Consider the following 24,423-nt stretch of genomic DNA (forward strand, 5'->3'; position numbering starts at 1 on the left):
GAGGTGTTCTCAGCTTGATCGCGAGAAGGGTGCAGGCCAGGCTGAGTGACCCCACCGGTGCACGATTGGGACAGGGCAGGAGGTTGCCAGCTGGGAGGGACTGTGGGAGGGCTCCAGGGCATGTCTCGCCTATCTCGCTCTGTCCCATGGGCCGGACTCCAGCAGCAAGCTAACCTACCGGTTGGAGCGTCTGCCCCCCTGGTGGTCAGTGAACATCACAGCGAGTGGTTGAGTGGCCTTACTATATCATTAGCATATTACACTTTGATTGGTTGAATGGATGACCAGACAACTGGACACTTAGCATATTAGGCTTTTATTATATAGGATATTTGATGATGAAAACCACCCAAACAAAGAATTTAAAAGCCCTTTATTGTTGCAAACATATCTATGAAATGCTTCAGTTAAAAAAAAAGTTTCAGTCTAAGTAGTTTTTTAAAAAATATATTTGTACATTTTCTCTGGCTTGATTACAATGTACACAATGTGCAGAGATCTGTTTTATAAATTTTTTTATCAGAAGTTGCCAGATCACAACTGATGTTCTCTCTCTCTTACCTGATGCATAAGTAGTAAAACAGAACAACTAGGGGACACTTACTAACAGGTTGTTATCTATTTTTTAAGGCCATCAAACTAGCTATGTGACTGTGGGCGTTTCACTTTCCCTCTCTGGATCTCAGTTTCCTTATCTGTAAAATAAGGGCGCTGGTCCAGGTGACCGCTAAAGTTTCCTTCCGATATTGTCTGCCTGTGTGAAAATGTACGGCCAAGGAGACTGCTGGGTTAGGGAGGAAAGTGGGAATGAGAATGGTAGAGGTTGGAAAACACTTCCTAGAAGTAAATATGAGATTCTCGATTTGCCTCAAAGTCACATATTGCAACAATCCCATCCCTAGGTGATACTTCTAAAACACAAGGTTGGTGCTCAGGTCCCAGCATGGCCCAGTGCACGGCACAAAGAAAGTGACCACAAATGTGTCCTGAATGAATGGACAGAGGCACCTTCTCTGGGTAACTTTTGAGGACTCGAGGCTAATGCCAGAAAGACCAATGGTCAATGACAGAGAACGGAAAATGCAAGGGATTGGGAGAAGAAAGGAAAGAGGTGAAAAGGAGAGTGAGCAAGGGAGAGAGTACCTACATGCATACGTACACACAGTGGGGGCTTGTTATTCGCGGTTAAGTTCTATAAGTCTCCGTGAGCAATAAGTTAGTGAATGCTGAACTACTGCTCCTAGAGGAAATACGGGGTAAGTTCCTGCCACCCTCTGGTCACAATATTTCCATCAACCATTTCAAGACATGTGCCTGGTTTTGTGTGTGTTTATTTAATGTATATTTTTGATTCATTAACTTTGAACTCATGGCCCATAGCAAGTTACAGAACTTTCGCCAGAAGCCAGCCCATCTACCAGGTGTACTTGCTCTGTGAGGCACCCCGCAGCCTCCCGCGCCCGGGAGCCCTGGGCAGCGTGGCAGCACTGCACTCGGGGGCATTGTAAACAGTGCAGTTAACCAAAAACACAAAAATGAGAAAAGCATGGCACCGAACAGACCATGAAAAAGAAGATACTTGCTTACAGTATGAGAAGTGGAACAAGAAGGCAGTGTTGCCTGGTCAGCCCTCAGCTGGGAAGGTGCATGTCAGGTGACTCAAATGTTCACTGCTCTGTTCCTGTCCGTGAATGGCTGCAAAAGCGCTGTGAGTACCGATTTGGGGTTTACAAATAAATTTTAGTAAGTAGGCAAATACAGAATCTGTGAATATTGAGGATTGACATATGCATATATATTTATATGAGTGTGAGTGTGTGAGTGTGTGAGTGTGTGTGTGTGTGTGTGTGTGTGTACAATTCAGAGCTTAGTATCTTAGGTTCCAAGGTGGGGAGTGGGTGTAAGGGTGATGGTGGGGTAGGGGTTAAAACAGCCAGATGCTATTTCACACCCATTGGATTGGCAACATTTAGAAGTAGGATAATTCTAAGGGCTGGAGAAATGGGGACTCCCATGCAGGGCTGGAGGGAGGGTCCAGGTGAGAGCGAACCTGCCGTCATCCAGCCAAGCTGAAGATGCATGTGCCTTGCTGCCCAGGACTCCACTTACAGGGAGACACTCTAGGGCAGTGATGGCGAACCTATGACACGCGTGTCAGAGGTGACACGTGAACTCATTTTCTTGGTTGATTTTTCTTTGTTAAATGGCATTTAAATATATAAAATAAATATCAAAAATATAAATCTTTGTTTTACTATGGTTGCAAATATCAAAAAATTTCTATATGTGACACGGCACCAGAGTTAAGTTAGGGTTTTTCAAAATGCTGACACGCCGAGCTCAAAAGGTTCGCCATCACTGCTCTAGGGCAACTCCTGCATGTGGCTGGAGGCGGCGTGTACATGGATGCTCAGGATGTTTGTAACAGCAAAGGACCGAAATAACAGACGTGTCTATTAGTGCAGAAATAGGGCACAGGGCATGCACCGACATTCCCACCAATCAAAACCGATCCATCAATCCAGCTTCCCCTGTCACACATACCTGCCCACACCATTTCGTTGCACTCAGACACATAAGACGCACTCCTGCTCCGGCACTGCCGCTCATGCCTCCTCCCTGACTCACGCTGGGATAGCTGCATTTGCTCCCCGGCAGTTTCTTTTGATCCAACCAGAATTACAAGCACACAGGGCCTCTTTGCCTCTAGACCAATAGTTCTCAAATTTTTTTTTGTTTTAATCTCAGGACATCTCTTTTAAAAGTCATTGCGCTCCAAAGAGCTTTTGTTTATGTGATTTATATCAATATTTGCAGTATTAGAAAATAAAATTAAGAAATTTAAAAAAATTTTTTTCCAAAAAGAATCGTTACTTCCTTTTTAAAAAAATCCTGACCTGAGGACGTGTGTGTGTGTGTGTGTGTGTGTGTGTGTGTGTGTGTTTATGAATTTAGAGAGTGAAAGAGAGAGAGAGAAACACTAATTGGTTGCCTCCCATACATGTTCCAACCCGGGATCGAACTTGCAACCTGGGTATATGTCCTGCTCGGGAATCAAACCCGTGATGACACTCCAACCAACCGAGCCACACGGGCTAGGGCCATTATTACTTTTACTAGTGACCTGGTGCATGGATTCATGCACATTGAAAGGAAATTAATTAGAAGGTGGCCAGCAGGGCAGAACTGGGCGAGAGGGGCCAGACACGCCCTGGAGCCAACCTCCTTCAGTCCCTCCCCAGCGTCTGCGGAGTGAATGGGGTCCCTCTGGCAGGTGGGGTCCCTCGGCCTGGCCTGCAGGAATCAAGGGGTTCCAGAGAGCAAGAGGGCACTCTTGCAAAGTTGCTATCATACAGGATGTGGAACACAAATGCAAGTGTGCAGTAAACCAGATTCGGGTCGACAGTGCCCCAGCAACAACATAACCCTCGGCCAAAGGTAGAATTGTGCGGGCCCCACGAGGAATCGGGCTCCTTCCTCTTTGGTTTCGGAGTGTGTCACCAGAGAACCGCCACTGCCAAGTCACAGCAGCTCGGCAGCGAGCATCTGCCCCCTCGTGGTAAGTGCGCGTCATAGCAACCGGTTGGACAGTACTCTGCCCACCACTTAGCATATTAGCCTTTTATAGTATAGATAGATAGATAGATAGATAGATAGATAGATAGATAGATAGATAGATAATAGCCCCTTGTATACTTAGGCTTTCTTGCCAGATGCCTTTGGAGCAGGTACTTTCTGGGCTGGAGCTTTCGGACCCTTCTGAGCTTTTGGAGGTGCTGCCTTCTGGCAGCTTGCTGGGCAGGAACCTTCTGGGCTGCAGCCTTCTTGCCAACAGCGCTCACCTTTGCTGCTGGAACCGTTGCAGCAGCAGCACCGTTAGCAGCAGGTGCTTTTTGGGAGAAGCTTTCAGGAGAGCTGCCTTTTGAAGCTTCCTAACTTGAAGCTTGACTATTCACTTCCTCATTTTCTTGGCCTTCATGACTTTGTAATGAACAAAACCTGTCTTCTTGGCTTTTTCCCCCTGGCTTCAATCTTCCTGGCCCACCTCGTGGCTGCCCACTTTGTACTGATATCAGCCTTCTGCCAGGCTTATCAAACATTCTTCTAGCGGGCACTGTATGGGAACCTGAGGATGAAGTCAGGGAGCTGCATGCATTTGAAAGGCATAGCCTGTCTCCTCACTGGAGTGCAAGGTCCATCGACCAAAGCCCTGTTCTGATCCAATAACATCTACAGTCACAACCAGCTTCCCAGCATAAGGCCCAAAAGAGGCGGAGGCCACCCAGCCAACCTCCACGAAGCACCTGGACACCACGTTGGCCGTGTCCAGTGAAGAAGAAGAAGGCCCGTCCAACCGTGTGCATGAAAAGCACTCCTTCTTTTAAAGTAACAGTATATTACTTATTAATCTATTTGCCATCATTTAATGAAAAGTTACTATATTTTTCAAAACAAAATACACAGTGAGAAGAGAAGCATTGTTCTCTACTTTCGCAACTCTCCTAATGTCTGGCTGCACAGAAAACAACTGGCTTCCCACACCTGCCTCTGCCATCAATCTGTGATTGTTATCCTGGTTGACGCACATGAAGAAAAATCTGATTTGTAATTACATAGCTTCTAGATCTTGGGGACTCCGCGGGGTCCCTGATGACACGAAGAACCACGGTTTCAAATCATACACCCCTCTGCCAAGCGTCTTCCACACGACAGTCATGTCATCTCCCACTTCCTTCAAACTGTCAATGACTGCCTTTGGCTCACAGAGTTAAATCCAAACTCAGCTCACAAAACTCTTCCCATTTGGCCAATACAGTGCCTGTCCAAACTCCATTACTACCCTACTTTGTACACTGAGTACTCTGCCCACCACTGGGAAAACACAGGTGCCTGAACCTGTCCTGCCCGTTCATGCCCTGAGCCTCAGTCTTCCTGCTGCCAGAGGACTCCTATGCATCTTTCACAATCCAGCCCAAAGGTCACCTCCTCTAGGAAGCCCTCTCTGATTCAACCTTCCCTTAGAGTTTTCTCTATGTATGTTTTAGATATTTATTTTTTGAGCAGATAATTCAAGTGAGTGAAATTCCAAAATTTGTCATTGTACAGTATATCCTTAGGAGGCACCACTGTGATCAGTTTCTTTTACATCTGTCCAGAGCTGCTCTAACAAAAACGTCATTTCTTTAACCCAGTGGCATCATACCACATGCACTACATGCACTGTTCAACACTATACCTTGGACAGCCTTCCGCACCATCAAATGAATATTGGCTTCACATTTTACAACAGTTGCAAATTGCATTTTAAAAATGTACCATAACTTATTTAACTAGTCCCCTAATGACTAGCTATGTATGTGGTTTCCAATCTTTTGCTGCAGCAAAAATCCTTCTACATAAGTTACTCTACACACATAATAGGCTGCAATGTTCAGGATGGAACTGCCAGGCCAAAGGCAATGTACATTTGCAATTTCCATAAACATTGCCAAATTGCCCTCCCTTTATAAAGGCCATTCTAAATTATTCTCCTACTGGCCATGCGTGAAAGGTCCTGTTACCCATACCAAACAGTGTTATCAAACTTTTTAATCTCTGCCAATGTGGTAAATGAAAAACAATACTTTGATCAAGTTTAATGAGTGATTAGTATTTTGCTAGTACGACCAAATCTCTAGAGTCGCACTGTCCAATATGATAGCTATGAGGTGCATGTAGCTGTTTAGATTTAAGTGGTTTCCGTAGGAGACAATGCAGATATAAAATATTACCATCATCATAGTTCTGCTGGATGCTGCTGCTCTAGACCTGCACTCTCAAGAGGCTACTGTGAGCAACGTGTACCGAGCATTTGAAATGTGGCGAGTGAACTCAGAGGTGTTCAAACGTTATTAACACACACTTGATTTTGAAAACTTAGTATGAGAAAAAAAAGTAAAATGTCCTCTTAATAAATGTTTTTATTAGCAGGGATCTCACTTTATTTTTTAAAACCTTTAGTTGGAGAGAGAGAAATAGAGAGAGAGAGAAAGAGAGAGAGAGAGAGAGAGAGAGAGAAAGAGAAATAGCAATCCGTTGCCTCCCATAAGCTCCCGGGTATGTGCCCTGACTGGGAATCGAACCCACCACCACCTTTTGGTGCACGGGATGATGCTCCAACCAACTGAGCCATTGATGACCAGGGCCTTAATGATTTTTATACTGATCACATGTTGAAATGCTAATATTTGGATATATGTATTGGGTTAAATGCATCATTAAAATTAATTTCATGTATTTTAAGGTGGCTGCTAGGAAAGTTAAAATGACATCTATGGCATGTGTTCTTTCAGAGGGCACAGTGTTCTGCTGTTGAGACCCGGATTTTAGCATTCTTTTTACACAGAAGTGTAGCTAACTAACTACTATTGCTACAAAGAACAGATTCACTGGACTCTTTTTTTCCTCCTCGTCCTTCCCTGTGCCGTGCAGACAGGGTGGGCACAAGCGGAGAAAGGGCGGCGATGATCCTGATGATGAAATATCAGCCTGAAACAAACCAGTACACTTCCCACCTGGGCGGCCCCAGCAGGAACCAGGGGCACTGCTGACCCTGAGCAGGGACTGACTTCCTGGCTGCTATTGAAACAATGCACCCGAGAACAAAGTGCCTTCGAAACTAAGAATAGAAGAATGGCTCCAAATAGGAGTTCCAGGACGGTGCAGGAACCAATCCCTCCCCTGCTCCGACCCTACGCCGCCTTCCACCCTTGGCTTGACCTGACCCCCTGGCTTGACAAATGTCCCTCCCTGTCTCCGCCCCAACCATCCCGCACTCTCAGCAGTCTGTACACACAGCTCTGGGTGAGGGCTGAGTGACAAAGTGGAAAGGGGAGACCTAGAGGAAGAGATGACATGGCTCTGTCCTAAAGGACCACACCACAATGGTCCTACAGTAGAGACTTGGCATATATGTCATCCATGTCTTTGTAATGTGAGCCATGAAACTGATAGGTCAGAATGAAGACCGTTTTTTTAACCAGGTACTGGTAGAATGAAACCTAATTGTATCTGAGCATAAGTCATCTGCTTGGAGGAAAATATTATTATTATTATTATTATTAACAGTTGTGTGCCTTTGGGCAAGTGAATTAACCTCTACAGGTCTCCGTTTTATTGTCTACTTAGAGGCCCAGTGCACGAATTCGTGCGTGGGTAGGGTCTGGCCAGGGGGAGGGGTCGCGGGTGGTTGGAGGGCCAGCCCTGCCCCCAATTGGGGTAGGGGGCCAATTGGGGGCAGGGCTGGCTGGGGGGAAGTTGCCGCAGGCAGTTGGCCGGCCAGCCCCGCCCCCTGGTCGAACTCCTGGTTGAACTCCTGGTCAAACTCCCGGACGAGGGGACAATTGCATATTAGCCTTTTATTATATAGGATAACATGAGCATAAAAATAAATACTTGTTATTGTTTGCCACTGAGTTTGGGGTGGCTGTTGCTCAGCAAAAGTGGGCTGAGACAGTCTCCTTTACCCTCATCCAGAGATTTCAGGCAGAGAGTGGCTTTGGCTTCTCTTCTCATTAAGGTGGGATTTCAGCAATTGGGTCATTCTATGGCTCTCTCCATTCCATTTTCTCTGGGCTGGTAAAGTCCCACTCAAAGAAGACAGCAGGGGCAACCAACACCCATATTTTGGCCATCTTGGCACCTGGCACTGAGTCACGCACCAAGCTGGTTCTCAGGCAGTGTTTGATGGGTGAAAGGATCGGCGCTGTTTGTCTGGTGGGATGAGCGCTGTCAAAATCACCAGCAGCAGCAACCTGGCCTCAGGCACTCAGAGCCGCTGGCTCCACAGTCCGCAAAGTGTGGGAAGTGGACGTACCGGTGACACAATATCATGTCAGGCCACATGCTGTAGACCTGGGTGCATCTATTACGATGTGTTTTAGGGAACACATTATAGTGTTTAGTAACGTCAGGATTATTATTGCTTAAGATCAGCCCAAGTTAAAAAACAAGTAGCGAATTTAAAGAAAAACAGTAGGTAAAAGTTAACAGTACAAGTGGTATGTGGATATGGGAAACATGACTGAAGTTTAGGAAACACTGACCATATCAAGTCTCATTTCCCTACAAATCACAATCATAATCACAGCTGGCATTTTTTGAGCACTGACAAGGTACACTAGCTTTAAGGGTTTCACAGATATTTTATAAACTCCTAGTGTCTGAGGCGGATACTCGCGTCATTTCCATTTTGCAGGGAAGGTATCTGAGGCCCAAGGGGTAAGGAATTTCCCGACGTCAAGTGGCAGTGAGGGTCAGAACCCCGACTGTCACCCTCCAGGATCCAGGTTCTTAACAGCCACGCCTCTACTGGAGAATCTGGCACCCAGGGAAGGTCAGCACTGCCCAAGGTGAACCCCAACACCTAGAACTTGAACCCCAAACTCCTGACTCGGCACTTTGAGGAGCACTTTGGCGAGAGCACTTGGAGCTTGTGGCAGTGGCTGCGTGGGGTCTGCAAGGAACAAGGGAGAGAGGCCGCAAACTCCCCCAGCAAGACGCGGAAGGGAGAAGATGGGGACATAAACCCGCCAAACAGGCAGGTGCTCGAGGCGTGAGAAGCTAGAATATAGACAAGCTTATTCGGGGCTGACAGAGCGAAGGGGCTGCTTTCTGAGCTCTCCCCATAGGACCCACCCTCAGGGCAGCATCGGGAGCTGGTTTCCCAGAGTGACAGCCACACAGTCTATATTTAGGTCCTAGAGTCACCCATTGTTTCTGTCCCGGTGGACACGGGGTCAGCACCCTGACCTCGCCCTCTCCGAGTCACCTCTGAGTGTTTCATCAAGAGAGGCCTTTTTAGGATCTGGTTTGAATCAATTTCCCCTCCGTGGCTCCCACTTGGCGTTCTGGGAAAGCTGTAAAAACATGGCAGGAATCGGCACTTTAAAACGAAGCACTGACCTTCGGTGGAATATGCTGCTTCCTTCCCTCCACAAAATCAAACCAGGGCCATCCTCACCGTAGGATAGAAGGTGTCTCACAGCCCTGTCGTTGCTAAGCCCCTATGCACACACGAAGAATTCTTTTTTCTGGTAGCAACCAACACATTTTGTGGTAAGACCTGGGACATAAATCACTTTTGCTGAGTTCTGACTCTGTGCTGGGCACCATCAGGAGTCATTTCATTTACCCCTCATGGCAATCCTAAAGGTAGACACTATTTATTATTCCCATTTTACGGAGGAGGAAACAGATTCACAGAGGTTTGATAACATATAGGATTGCATGGCTACTAAGAGGCAAAGCTGGGACTCAGACCTAAATCTCTGTGGTTTAAAAGCCAGGCCCTTAACCATCACACTCTATTATTTTTCCACAGATACAGAAGCAGCGTGGCCAAATCTCGGAGGATGAATGCATGAGATCTGTAAAGGGCTTCCCCCGCTCCCCTTACTCACCCTCCACATCCAATTACCAAGTGTCCCTCCCACATCCAGCCCAATTCCTCCAGTCCTTTCCTGGAGCCAAGAAATAAAAATTCATTTAATAATATTTTCAAGAGCAGAATAAAGGTCAGTAGCTAGCCAGACAATTACATTTTGAGTTCCAGTGATATTCTTGGGAAACGTGCACTTAAAAGCACTCATTAAATCATTTGACTTTGAAACAGGGAAGATATGAGAACTATATTTTCCTTTTTGGACAAGATATCTGCATACCTAAGATTCATATCAGAGCTAAAATGAGTTTAGAGACATGTCCGTTTGAGAGGTGGGGAAACTGAGTCCGGAGAAGGTGGTGACGTGTCACCCAGACCTCTTATGTCGGTGTTAATTGGACCACGGCAAACATCCACCAGAACAGGCTGATCTGCCAAAGTACCGAAAAATAAAGTGTCACCGGAGATGCTGCGTGAGACAGATGTGGGAAGGGGCCCATCATTAAAACCATCATGTAGCGCGCAATGGCTCAGAGTGTCATTTCTGGATCCCTTCTGCCTGAATTTGAAGTCTGACCCCCTACTAACCAGCTAGGTAACCTTGGGCAAATTAAATTACTTGTCTGCTTTAAGCCTCAGTTTTACCATCTGCAAAATGGTAATGATACTAATAGCCAAACCCCACAGTGCTATAAGAATTTCATGAGCTAACGCGAATAAAGTGCTTAGTAACGTGAAAAGTATCTAATTACATGTTAGCTATTATTGTACTATTTCCTAGCACTGTTGCACTGAAATGTGGTAAATCATTTTAAATGTTGTCCATTTCCATATCTCAAAGGCTCAAAAGTTATTCTTTATCAGGTGAGCAAATAGCTAGGTGAGATGGGAAAGAAGATAAACAATGAAACCACCCAAATCACATGAAAAGACTAAAAAAGTCATTCTTTTTTGGGTGAGCAAATAGCTTGGTGAGTGAGATGGGAATGGAGATATGCAATGAGACCACCCAAATCACATGAAAAGACTAAAAAAACATAAAAATGTATGTCTATAATGGTCATGCACAAAAGAGTTGGAATTAGTATTACAATTCTGAGAGGAATAGAAAAAGCAATGGGCATTTCCTTTAGAATACAGTTTTGGCTTCTCCAAAGCTTTAATTCTCACCCACAAACAAACAAACAAATGAATAAAAGGGGCAGAGAGAGTAAGCCTCAGGGCTCCTAATCAGCCCATAGAAATCGAGCATTTTCAGCCTCTCCTGAAATAACCCGTGCCAGGCACCCACACTCTTGATGGGAACACCAGCGAGTCAGAGTCTCCGCTGATATTATCTGACTTCATCTTCCTGATGATGAATATATTCAAAACACCAGGATTACTTTAAGGAAACCTACAAAAAAAGGTTGCTCCGAGCAGAATGAACTCCCAAAACTGAGTTCGGCCATCTTCCAACGCAAAGAAGAGAAGATCTTGGAAATCCACTTTGTGATCCAAACAAACAAAACAGAAGGCAGATACATCCTTCCTTCTTCCCCATTAACTGAAAACAGGTCTCATAAAAATTAATATACCAGCCTCGTGGGGCAAAGAGTGAAAGGCCCACCTCCCCTTGCTCTCCTCCAATCACAGATGCTCAAGGACACGCTGACACCTAGGCACTCGGCTTAACTCACCATCCCCACCAAGCTCAACCAGTTGTGGTCTTAAACTCAACCACATACTCTTTTCTGATTCAGACCAAAGTGAGGCAGAAGTCTGCCTCCACCATTCCAGGTGTTTTTAACAGCAGCTTCCTGCTCAGTTTCTTGGGAGAGAAAAAGACAGATGTGCCCTCCTACACCTCAGCTCCTGGCACCGCTCAGCCAGGCCTGGGTGGGCGTTGGGAGCTGGTCCAGCCGCAGCTCAGCTGCAGGGAGCTTACCTGAGCTCGGACAAAGAAGCAACACCACACCATCGGGCGCTCCGACCTCATCCACGCGGGAGTCCCCCGCCCCTCGCTGTGGCGGAGCCCTGCGGACGGGATACTCCAAGCAGAGTAGAGCATGGTTTCCCTGAAGGAACTCCTCCCCCTACTTGGGCTGCATGACAGGAAGTGACAGGGGCGATCAGTTACAAGTGTCAGGAGCTGAGAACCACACCAGCCAAGAGCTCCGGCGGTTTCTTCGCCCGCTGCCTCTGTGGCTGATGCTTCTTCGGAGCACCCTCGCTTGGGGCATTCAAAGGGACACAAGAAATTCGGTTCCTGGCTGACAATCCCAGCCTGTAAGAAAGAAACCATGTTCCCTGGGTCCCCACCTAAAGCCGTGCTGAGCATTTTGGCAGCTCTGAAGGGTGAGCTGCTAGGACATCCTGCCCCAACTCTGCAGCTTTGCAGACCAAACGCTGGGGTGAAGTGAAGAGAGAAGGAGCGCTGGGAGGAGAGTTTGGGGTATTCAAAGAGAAATCAATAGCCCATGTGAACTTCACCCAAAAGTCGGAGGCCCTGCCTGGACACAGAGCCCACACTGAGTCCCAATTTCACAACCACTCAATACATGAGAGCAGTGGTAAGCACCGCACCCATCCGCTGCTTTCTTTTTTTCTTAAGCAAATGTTCTCTGCAGAGCTTCAAAACAGCTGCTTCAGGAAACCTCCCTTTCAGCTTTTGACATGGATGACAAGAGGCCTGACTGCTCTTCTCAGAGTTATTATGGAGATAGCTCTTGGCTGGCGTTTCTCATCTGATGAGCTGGGGACCTCACTAGACTGAACACCTTGCCCCAGTTCCCAGCCTTTTACAAAACCCAGATTCTCTGGGTGAGAAAGACGGTTTCACAGTGAACTACAAGGTTTCAGATGAAAACTATGTTCATTCATCCCCTCCCCGCAAACAATCAACACCCTCGCCCTGCATAGTGGCGGTGAGCCTCAAGCCAAGGAGACATCCCTCCAGTGTAGTTTTCAATTTTTTATCTTTATTTTTCAGTTCCCTAAGGAGGTAGTATTTGAATCACAAAAAATCTTTTTTTTCTTTGATTTTTAAAAAGGGAGAGGGAGGGGGAAGGGGGAGAGAGAGAGAGAGAGAGAGAGAGAGAGAGAGAGAAGCATCAATGTGAGAGCGAAACACTGATGATTGGCTGCACACCCCAGACCTGGGAATCAAGCCCACAACATGGGCCTATGCCCTGACTAGGAATCGAACCAGCAATCCCTTTGTGCAGGGGATGACGCCAAACCAACAGCCACACTGGCCAGGGCGCAAAATTCTTCCTAATTGCAACTTTAGGCTGCAAAGACTTATCCCAGAGTTTCCCAAGGCATCCTTATAAAGACACAGACTTTTTAAGAGCTTTTGCCTATCTTAGCCCTGAGTAAAGTGGGGAGCCCAACGAAGAAAGAGGGTTCATCTGAACAAGATTCAATCCAAAACTCAGCTTCCAGGCTTACAAGAAAGCAGCTCTCCCCACTCTCTCAGGCCAGTGGCTGGACCCCTGAGATAGGGCCTCTGAAGTGAGCCTTCTGCCCTGTCCATACCTGGATGCACCAGGCTCTGGTAGTAACAAGGATGAACTGCTGATGACCAAGAATAAAATAAATGCTGCCAGGAATTTGCAAAAAGTGTTGAGGGGGCCAAGAAATAAGTGAGCCTGGCAAATGCATTTTTTTATGGGGACAAAGTCTGGGAAGGTTTCTCAGAGCAAGAGACACATGGGCAGAATTCTGAGGGTGTTCTAGGCAGCAGAACTGAGGAGAACAGCAGGGCGAGGTGCAGAACCACAGGGCGCTGTGGAAGGAAAGCAAATGCTTTGAAAGCACTGCTCTGCCAGCTTGGGTTTTGCTTCAAGGAGCATGGGGGTGGGGGGTGGAGGAGAGGGGGGTATCTGTTTGAGAAAGAAGGAAGTGAAATCACTGTGAAAGGTTCAGGCCTTTCAGGCAAGCTTCTGTGTCACCTCCAGACCCACATGCAGTCCCTACTAGGTCTGGCACCCAGGAAACACTCAGTAACGTGTGCAAATCAAACAGCAGGGTCCACAAAAGGTGGGTTTCAGCTCAGCCTTGGGATCCCCTGCCTCCCAAAGCTTGATTCCCCACACAGCAGGGGGGCGGGGGGTTGAGGGGGCAGCCAAGGGGAGGCATTCCTGAGAAGGCCTCTTGCTCCAGCCTCCTGCACAGGAAGGGCCCTGAATGTGAACAGGCCGGTAACAACCTGCGGTTCCCCAGCTTTGGTTCATGAAGCAGCAGCTCAGCTAACGAAGAATGTCAATCCCCTGAGGACCCATGGAGGTTCCCATGCACCCGGCCACGCCGCTCCTGGAGGGTTTTCAAACTGGCCACTTTGTGGAGCCCAGCGTCCAAGGTCAGGACCCAAAGGAAATCTGAGATCACCACGGCACACGGGGTTTATTTCTCTTCAGGGGGTGGGGGAGGCACGTTCACATGAACTAATCCTAGAATGATGAGGCCTAACTTCCGGCTGCTGCCTGACCGAGAACGGAGAACCGAAACCCGTGGGTGGCAGCGCTTCGTGGAAGAGGTGAAACTCGAGTGGGCTCTGGGGCAGGTAGTGGGGGAGGGGGAGGAAGGAAGGAGAACCAGCAGATGCCCTGGCAGGGCAGCGGGCAGCCTGCAAAAAGGAAGGAAGGAACGGGGCACGGCCGTTTCCTCTGATGCTCCTGCTCTGACCAGAGGCAACCGCCCCAAGCATGAAGCCTGGACCCGCAGAAGGCGCGGGAGGAGCACGTCAGCGGTGAGAGGCTGCTGCCCGCAGGACTCAAGGCCGGTCTGAGCTTCATAACGGGAGCTTATAAAGGGACAGGAATGTGGGTTTCTGTATGGCATCTAGGACCCCACCAAGCAGTCAAACATGTTTCTCTACTGATTTCTAAGTGTGAAAACGTAGTATCACGATAACACATTCAAACCGCACGGAAGCATATAAAGTGAAAAGTGAGTCTTCCCAAAGACGCCCCACTCCAATCCCACTGGCCCACGTGGAACTTAACAGCCATGTCAGAGCCCGATGTAGATAAGGGGGCACACAGCCAAATGCTGTCAGGGCTGGCGGTCAGACACCTGAGAGGCAAGGCTGGGTGGGCACTGGGGCACCACTGGCAGTGCTGGCCTTAGGTCAGTTCCAGCTTGTTGGGGTCCCGAGGGACTATTGGTCCAGGGTGACCAGACATTACAGTTTTTCAAGAGAAGCTGGAAATTCCAGGTTTTATATAAAAATCTCCCAATGTTTCAATGCTAGCAACTAATTCCTCATTTTTTTAAATACCACACAAAACACAGTTGCTGGCTAGATTTTTTAAAATATATTTTTATTGATTTCAGAGAGGAAGGGAGAGGGAGAGAGAGATAGAAACATCAATGATGAGAGAGAATCACTGACCGGCTGCCTCCTGCACGCCCCCTACTGGGGATCGAGCCCGCAACCTAGGCACTGCACTAACCTGATTGGGAATCGAACCGTGACTTCCTGGTTCATAGTCGACGCTCAACCACTGAGCTACTCCGGCCAGGCATTGCTGGCTAGATTTGACCCGAGGGCCACCAGTTTGCAACCTCTGGTGGTGATCCTTCTAGACCAGCTGTGGGCAAACTACGGCCCGTTTGGATCCGGCCCGTTTGAAATGAATAAAACTAAAAAAAAAAGACCGTACCCTTTTATGTAATGATGTTTACTTTGAATTTATATTAGTTCACACAAACACTCCATCCATGCTTTTGTTCCAGCCCTCCGGTCCAGTTTAAGAACCTATTGTGGCCCTCGAGTCAAAAAGTTTGCCCACCCCTGTTCTAGACATTTCCTTCTGAACACATAGGTTGCTGGGTATAACATTTTGGGGTGTGTGTGTGTGTGTGTGTGTGTGTGTGTGTGTGTGTGTTTCACCAAAAGTAGAATGGTAACATTATTCTACCACTTCCTTTTTCTCAGATATCATCCAGGGCATCTTTCCACATCATATACATTTTGGACCCATACTGCAGAGCCTCATGGTATAGAAGTACTTTGCTTATTAATGCATTAGCCCCTGCCCTGTGAACACTCAGCAAACATGAGAGATGCACTTGAAATGTCACCTCTCACTGCTCACTGCTCTTACCTCTGCCAACGCTAAGAACATAACTCAGGACGAAAGTGCACCTGTGAGCAGACATGAAAACATTCTAAAGCCACAATTACTGAAACCATAAACGGTGACTGCAGACCTTTGATGTTTTAATATGAGAACTTACCATGAATTTTTTATTTGATTTTTAAAAAATATTTTTTTATTGATTTCAGAGAGGAAGGGAGAGGGAGAGATAGAGATAGAAACATCAATGATGAGAAAGAATCATTGATTAGCTGCCTCCTGCACACCCCACACTGGGGATCGAGCCGGCAACCCGGACATGTGCCCTGACCGGGAATCAAACCATGACCTTCTGCTCCATAGGTCAACACTCAACCACTGAGCCACGCTGGCTGGGTCACTTGATCTTTACAACTGTCCTGAGGTAGGTCATACTATCATCTCCACTGTATAGATTTCTAAAAACTGAGACTCACACAGGGGTATGAGCCTGCTCAACAGGGCCTGGAGGTGGCGGGGTCAGGAGTGGAGCCTGGGGGGGCTGACTTCAGAGCTCCCGCTGCACACATCCAGCCCCCAGAACAGACAGCCAGAAACCTGCCCGAGGAGATTCCACAATTTGACAGACGGCAAATGTTGGACTGCAAGCCACTGGTGGAGAGAAGGATCACTAACAAATGGGACAATTTCTTGAGGGAATAAAAAAAAAAACATGCCTCTTTTTAGGCCCTACTTAACATTCATAAAAAAATTCTGCATGGATTAAAGTGAAATATTAAAGAGAAAAATATAAAACTATGAAACCCTGGGGGTTCTCAAGGTATAGCATTTTTCTTTAAGTGTATGGAGTTGAAACATCAGGTATTTATACACGGGAAACTGCCTGGCACCTATAATGCAAAAACTGGCCCTGTTCACCCACGTCTATTAAATAGCCAACTTCTTATTGGACTCTAAGAGTCTGGAACCAACATGGAACCTAGCTAAGACCCCACAATGCTCCTCGAGTCACTGGAACTCTAAGTGATATATTTCCTGTGTTGTTATTCTATACACCTAAGGACATTTTCTGTTGAGAGGTTTCTAGCAATTTTCTCAACAAAAATATTATAAGAAACATACTCATCAGGGTTTGATAAATTCATTTACATAAAACAAAATGGTGAGATTTCAGTAGAATTACTTCTTCATTAAAAGTTGATGACCAGGCCCTGGCTGGGTAGTTCAGATGATTAGAGTGTCGTCCCAGTACGCCAAGGTTTCTGGTTCGATCCCCAATCATCAGGGCACATGCAGGAATCAACCAATGAATGCATGAATAAGTGGGACAACAAATCCATTCCATCTCTCTCTCTCTAAAAATCAATAATCAATAAAATTAAAAAACTTAAAAAAAAGTTGGTGACCAAAGACTTGAATGTAAGACCTGAAACCATAAAACTCCAGAAGAAAATCTAGGTGGTAAGCTCCTAATATAGGCTTAGGGATGACTTTTTGAATCTGACACTTAAAGCAAAAGCAACAAATACAAAAGTAAAGAAGTGAGATGACACCAAGCGAAAAAGCTTCTGCACAGCAAAGAAAACCATCAATAAAGTGAAAAGACAACCTACTGAATAATTTCAAATCATGTATCTGATCAGGAGTTAATATCCAAAAACATATAAAAACTCATACAACTCAATAGCAAAACCCACAAACAATCCAATTAAAATGGGGACAGAAGATCTAAACAGATATCTCACCAAAGAAGACATACAGATGGTAAAGAGGTACATGAAAAGATGCTCAACATCATTAGTCATCAGAGAAATGCAAAGGAAAATCACTAAGAGATATCACCTCACACCTGTTAGAATGGTTATTATCAAAGAGACCAGAAATAACAACTGTTGGCAAGGATGTGGAGAAAAGAAAACCCTTGTGTACTGTTGGTAGGAAGGTAAACTGGAAAACAGAACTTTGGAAAACAGTATGGAGATTCCATAAAAAATTAAAAATAAAACTACCATATAATCCAGCAATTCTACTTGTGGGTATTTACCCAAAGAAAATAAAAACACTAATTCAAAAAGATATCTGCACTTCCATGTTCACTGCAGCATTATTTACAATAGCCAAGATATCAGTGCAGAAATTGCATTTGCAACAACATGGATGGACCTGGAGGACATTATGTTAAGTGAAATAGGTCAGACAGAGAATAACAAATGCCATATTATCTCCCTTATATGTAAAATCTAAAAAACAAAATACCAAACTCACAGATACAGAGAACAGATTCGTAGTTTCAAGAAGTGGGGGTGGGAGAAATGAGTGAACTGAAGTTTCTTTTTAGCTTAAATAAATTAAATTTTTTAAAGTTGGTGACTAATGGTCATTCTTTCCATTTGAATTTTATTCTGGTTCCTCAATATCTTTCCTATTTGTACTCAAGAGGCCACAGATTTTACAAAAGCTCAGAGTTGGCCAGTAATTTCAGAGTCCTTGGCCACATTCCATTTGGTGCTTTATGTTTTAAAATAACTGAGGTGGTAAAGCAATCTCATTAAAATGGGGTTGTAGCAGTGACCAAATTAAAACAGGAGACTGTCTATTGACTTAACCAAGGTTTCAACATCAGAAAAGCGTTACCTCATAGGTCTCAGGCTTCTGAAGCTGTTGTCAAATTCGGGTAAGACTAAGAAAAAAACAAAGATCGATGCTGTGGCAGAGAAGGGAGGTACAGTAACACTCTTTGGTGCTGCTAGGTCGGCAGGAAGGAATAATGCACAGCAGGTCAGTGAGAAAGAAAAAGGAGTTCAAAGCATTTAGAGCTTGGGGGTTTACTGGCGGTCACACTCACTGAATGTCTTTCTATCTACTCCTCAGTGCCAGGCGTCTGTTCATCCAAGAAAAACCTGAGCAACTGCTCTGCCAACTGTGGGCAACTGGGAGGGGGCGTCCAGGCCCGGGTCGTTTGGACATAAGGTGGTTTAACGCAAGAGACTCTCGGCCATTTGAAGAAGTGGATGCTCTCCGGGAGCCCTGCTTAATATCCCAGCTCAACGAGATTGCAACCTGATGAGAAGAATGTGGGAGCAGACCTGGCTGCCCCGGGTCAAGAATGAATAAACAGAAAAGTCTTCCTCTGTGGTTTCAGCACGAGAACTAAATATAAATGAGGCCTGAACATGGACGTCTCCACAGATTGCTAATCATGGCTAATCTTGAGTGCTTATCTTGCTGGTTTCGTCACGAGCCATGGTTCGAGCACTGTATTTTCTCTCTCTCAGCAAATCTGAACTGTTCTAATCAAATTCCTCACATTATTTTGGCAACTGATACACAGATGGTTATTTTTTAAAAGCAAATGAGAACCAAGGAAACCTGTGTGCTGCGAAGCTGCCACCAGCCCAGCCTGGCCCCTTGACGGACACAAGCCCAGGAGCCCCAAGAACTTCGGCGTGCAGCAGACTGGGGCATTAGCAGATCAGCTCACTCGGGTTATTTCTTAGAAACTCGAAAACTCTGTCTACGGCTTTTTCAAAGGACTGTCAAGTCCCCTTTGTTAGACTGTCAGTTAAAAGCGAAACTCCCACGGGTTGCTGACCTCTGCCCAATTCTTAGGAAAAAGAAAGGTTTAAAAACTGGTTAGCTGATACCTATCAGCCAAAGAGCTTCCTTACTTAGAAATGAGACTTACTATTTAGCATTATAACTGTCAAAATTGATTAGAAGTGGAAAATCTGAACATGAGGGGGCTGGGATTCCCAACACTTGAACACTCAGGAGGGTTTTGAAAGAGTAAGTTGCTTCTATTAACAAAACAGCTCTTGACAAACTGAATTTCTTAGATAAAAATATATAACAAAAGCAGAAATAATTTTTATGGAAAAGTTTCTCATTGTGATTCTGACTCCAGATATCTCCTCAAGGATAGTTTCTGGGAATAACTGGCTGTCTGGAGTAACCAACCGTAAATTAATACGGGAGCCCTGCTATTTTTGGCTCTGGCATTACTACTTAAATGACCTGGTAAGTCACTTCTTAACTTCCTTGACCCTCGGTTTCCACATCTGTAAAACAGAAATGATGATTCCATTATCCCTCCCAGGCTGCAGAGAGAACCATAGGAATCTAACTGATCTAGAACTAAAAATGACAAGGGATATTAGAGGGTCATTATACTATTCTTTCTATTTTTGTATAAGTTTAAATTTTTCCATAAAAAAATGTTAATGACAAAGCACAGTAATAATGTCTTTGCTTATTTTTTTCAAGCAGAAAAGGAAGTTTTTTGGTGTAATTATGAACATTAGTTCAAATTTTCCTCGTAGCAAGCTGAAAAGTTGGTACTAAATCCCACAGAGTTTGATTTTTACCATGATTTACATGAGAACTGTCAACTGGGCACCTAATAAGAAGAAGGCAATAAAAATTTGCTAGTTTCCATTTCCCCTCTTCACTCCAATAGAAGGGGAGAAATGGGAAGGATGTTAAAACTTGAGCCCTACCTATTTTTTAAATGTTATATAATGGTGACTTCCTTGAAGTCCTTGGGCCCATATAAAAAGTTGAAAACTTTTATGAAAATACCCCCAAGGTAATTAATACCAAGAGATTGAAAAGCGTGTGTACATCCATGACTCAGGACAGTCTTCTGTATAACAGTGCAAGCGGGATTTTGTGTTTTATTTTGTTAGATGTGTACCTTTGTGTCCTTGAAAAATAAATACTGTAATGCCACTTTTTCCCTTAAATTGGAATCAGAAAGGAATCACCAAAACACTGGGAACCCACAATCCAAGTGGGGGATACTCAGGAAAGGCCCCTCCCCAGGAAAGCTCAGTGCCTCCTCCCCGTTAGGGCTGTGCCCTGGAGGTTGTCCCTTTAAATCAGACTTCCTGGTGAGGCTCAGAGATTTGCGCATGCAGCTTCCTGGAGACAGCATAAGATAAACAATAAACTTTGCAGCAAACTCTTGGACAATAAGCCCCACGTGGCCATCACAAGAAGCAATTATAAGCTCTGACAATGGCTAGGGCATTTCCAACAGGAATGCAAATCTTGATAAACACAGCAGAAACATGCTACCCCACACACCTGCACAAACTCAACTAACTTTTTAAAAAAAATAGTTCCTAGCTTCTCATCAGTTGAGAAATAGTTGCTTCAAAATCTGGCACTCTTTTTTTTTTTAAAAAAAATCACTGTGTAAGAGGAAAGCACCCAGGTCTTCCTTAAAGTGCCACCACCCATTAGATGAACACTGCTAAGGCCGAGTGTCTCCAAGAGTCACTTACTCCATGTGTCTCTGTAAGGGACATTTATCACCCTCTGGATACTCTACAGCTCCAACCCCTTCCTAGGTTTGGGGAAGCCCCAACTCAGAAATCACAGGGTCCCCACATTCCACCAAAGGAGATGAGGATGCCAACATTCGCTTTCCCAGCTTCCCTTGCAGCTAGAGCACGAGAGCATGAGCGAGGCTCAGCCAATCAGATACTCCGACCTCAGACTTGGCATCAGAAACTGGCATGCAAAGCAGCAGGGACTCTGCAGACACTGTTCTGGTGAGGGTGGGGACAGCTCACAGAGGAAGCAGTGAGTGCAGACTGAGTAGCCATCCTATATAATAAAAGCCTAATATACTAAGTGTCCGGTTGTCTGTTCAACCAATCAAAGCGTAATATGCTAATGATATGCTAAGGCCACTCAACTGCTCGCTATGACATGCACTGACCACCAGGGGACAGACAGTCGGCTGGTCAACCAGTTGCTATGACGTGTACTGACCACCAGGGGGCAGTCGACCAGTCGACCAGTTGATATGATGTGCACTGACCACCAGGGGGCAGATGCTCCGACTGGTAGGTTAGCTTGCTGCTGGGGTCTGGCCAATTGAGACTGAGCAAGACACGCGGGACATGTCCTGGAGCCCTCCCTCCCATAGTCCCTCCCCTGCTGGCCAACCTCCTGCATCCCTCCTGAACCCTTGTTGTGCAATCCGCCCTCTCACAATCTGGGACCCCTCAGGGAATGTCAGAGAGCCAGTTTTGGCCCCATCCAACAGGCCAGGCCAAGGGACCCCACTGGTGCATAAATTCATGCACTAGGCCTCTAGTGTTCTATAACTGGCATCGGTGATACCACCAAAACCCGCCCAGCAGCGGCAACAATGGTATCCTTGTAGGAAATGTTTGGTAGTATAATTTGGGGTTGTTTCTGGTTCCCTGATCCCTCCAAAATTCTCCTGAGCTTCCTATATCCTTTAATACATTCATTTTCTGCTTAATCAGAACTGGGTTTTCTTGCTAGAGTTCAGTTCATGAACACAGAACACAGAAAGGGCTAAAGCTGAAGTACTCCAGAAATCAACCCCACAGATTCTTTTTTTTAAAATACATTTTTATTTATTTTAGAGAGAGAGATCATCAATGAGCACTGTATTTTCTCTCTCTCAACATCAATGATGAGCGAGAATCATGGATCAGCTGCCTCCTGCACTCCCCCCACTGGGGATTGAGCCTGCAACCCGGGCATGTGCCCTTGACTGGAATCTAACCTGGGACTCTTCAGTCCACAGGCTGATGCTCTTATTTACTGAGCAACACCAGCCAGGGGCCCACAGATGATTATGAGCCTAAGGACTGAATGGCTTCTTTCACTTCGAATTCAACCTAAACATTGTCCCTGGCCTATAAGGCCCTGCATCAATGGGCCCATGTCTCCTTGCTGGACCTCACCTCATTCTGCTCTTCACCCGCCTCTCAAGCTCTGGCCACACTTGCTGTTCCTTATTAGGCTCTTTCCTGCCTCAGGGCCTTTGCACTTGCTCTCCAGGAAACTCCTCCGGCTCTTCACATTGCACAACAGCCTTCTCCTCGTTCAGTCTCAGTTTACAGAAGGACTTCAATGACCAGGCTGTCGAAGAGACCACGCAGCCCACCCCACCATCCTCCATCACAATACCCTGTTAATTTCCTTTCCAGCACATATCCTGTGATTAATTTATTTCATTATTAATAACAATAGCAACCACCACTGATTGGAGGCTTGCTATGTGTCAGGTACTAGCCTAAACTCATTTAATTCTATTACTACCCTATGAGACAGGTACTGTTATTATCCCTAGGAAATAGATGAGGAAACAGGCTCAGGTGGGTTAAGAAGTTGTCCAGGGTGCCAAGCTTGGCACTGACACAACAGGGATTTGAACCGAGGCCTGCAGGGTGGGCTCATTACCACTTGCTCATTCAGGCAGTAGCCTGACAGCGATGCCATAAGCATCACCCACAGTGCAGGCTCTGGGCCACAGGACAGGACGGGCTCTCACAGAGCCTACAGCCTGTGATCCAGATCTCCCACCTGGTAGTCTCCGTTCTATCCAGGGCCCTCCTCAAGGAAGAAATGCAGCCAGGCCTGTGTAAAGAGGGGGCAGAGGTCCTTCATTCAACAAATAAGTGCCCAACTCTGTGCTCAAAGTGTCTGCAAACAAAAATACCACAGAGGAGCTCACAGGCCAGAGGGACATGGAACTTCGGACAATGCTTTCTGCTCAACCTTTGGACAATGCTTTCTGCTCAACCTTCCGAATGCCAGGCTAAGGAGATGGGGTGCTGGGCAAGGGAGAGAAGTGGGGAACAACATGGCTCATTTGGGGAGGGAGGAGATGTTCAAAGAGTCTGTGGAAGGGATGGGTGGAAGGCTGGGAGATGAGAAGGTTGGACTTGCAACTCTAACTTGTAGATAATGGGGGGCCAGAGCAACTTGTTGTTGTTTTGGTTTGTTTTTTGGCAAGGACAGATGTACAACCAGATACAGATTCTTTTTGTCAAGAACAGAGGCCATGGCTCTATAATACTGCTTGAGATGTTTTGGTACCCTGTTTCTATTTCAAATACATCAGCTAAACACCAGAATTTTAACAACAACAAAAAATTCCGTGTCTATGCTGCCCGACTCCCTCTCCCTGCTGAATGAGAAGTGAGGTGAATTTGCCCTCCCAACAGGAGTTCAGCACTGCCTTTCCCTCCTGGAATGTGAAATTACACAGAGCTCTTGGATCGGAAATTTATGGAGAAAAGAAGGAATTCCCCCACTATTTGACTTTACAGCTCCAACCACCTCTGCCCAGATTCCCTCAGTGTGATAACAGGAACCTCACCTCTGGCTTGTGTCATCATAAAAATGAAAGGCTCATTTAAAAAAAAAAAAGAATGTACAGGGTTGAGGCACAAAGGGCCTCCTGTGTTGAATGAGCACCTGGGGGCTGTGGGAGGGGTCCCCAGGAAGACTCTCTGGGGCTGGCTGAGACCAGCACACAGTAACAGGCCCTGGGAAATGATAAGCTAAATTTGCAGCTGAAGTCAGCCAGGATGACAAGGGCATAGCATCTGGAAAGTAGATTGGAAATTAATAAAGGCCGTTTAGTACAGGAGTTAGGAACAGGAATTCTGAGCCAAACAACCTGGATTCAAGTTCCAGCGCTATCACTTACTGTGTGACCTCTGTCCATGTACTTAACTTTTCTGCGCCTCAGTTTCATCCTCTATTAAATGGGGATAATAAGAGCATCTGCCACACAAGGCCTTTGTGAGGATCAAATAAGTCACTTAAAACAATGCCTGGCACATGATAAGAACAACAGCAACTTCCTGGAGACCATATAAGAATGAGCTCTACAGCAAAATCAAGGACAATAATGGCCCATGAGGGACAACAAAAAGCAATTATTAGTGCTGACAATGGGTAGGACATTTCCAATAGGAATGCAAATCTATGCAAATAGTTGTTACTGCTACCATTATAATATAAAATATGTATAATCCTATATAAGAAAGAGGTACTATGCAAATTGACCATCACGCCCTCACACAAGATGGACGCCTCCATGTAGCACACGATGGCCACCCCCATGTGGTCACAAGATGACCGGCAGGGGAGGATAGTTGT

General features: G+C 45.9%; 1 pseudogene; it reads right to left on the bottom strand.

Annotated features, from left to right (window-relative positions):
• Positions 1 to 3,696: 3,696 nt before the first annotated feature.
• Positions 3,697 to 11,381, bottom strand: LOC102433661 (annotated as a pseudogene).
• Positions 11,382 to 24,423: the final 13,042 nt, after the last annotated feature.

Source organism: Myotis lucifugus, unplaced genomic scaffold (assembly GCF_000147115.1).
Source record: "Myotis lucifugus unplaced genomic scaffold, Myoluc2.0 scaffold_2374, whole genome shotgun sequence".
In the NCBI taxonomy this organism is placed as follows: Eukaryota; Metazoa; Chordata; class Mammalia; order Chiroptera; family Vespertilionidae; genus Myotis; species Myotis lucifugus.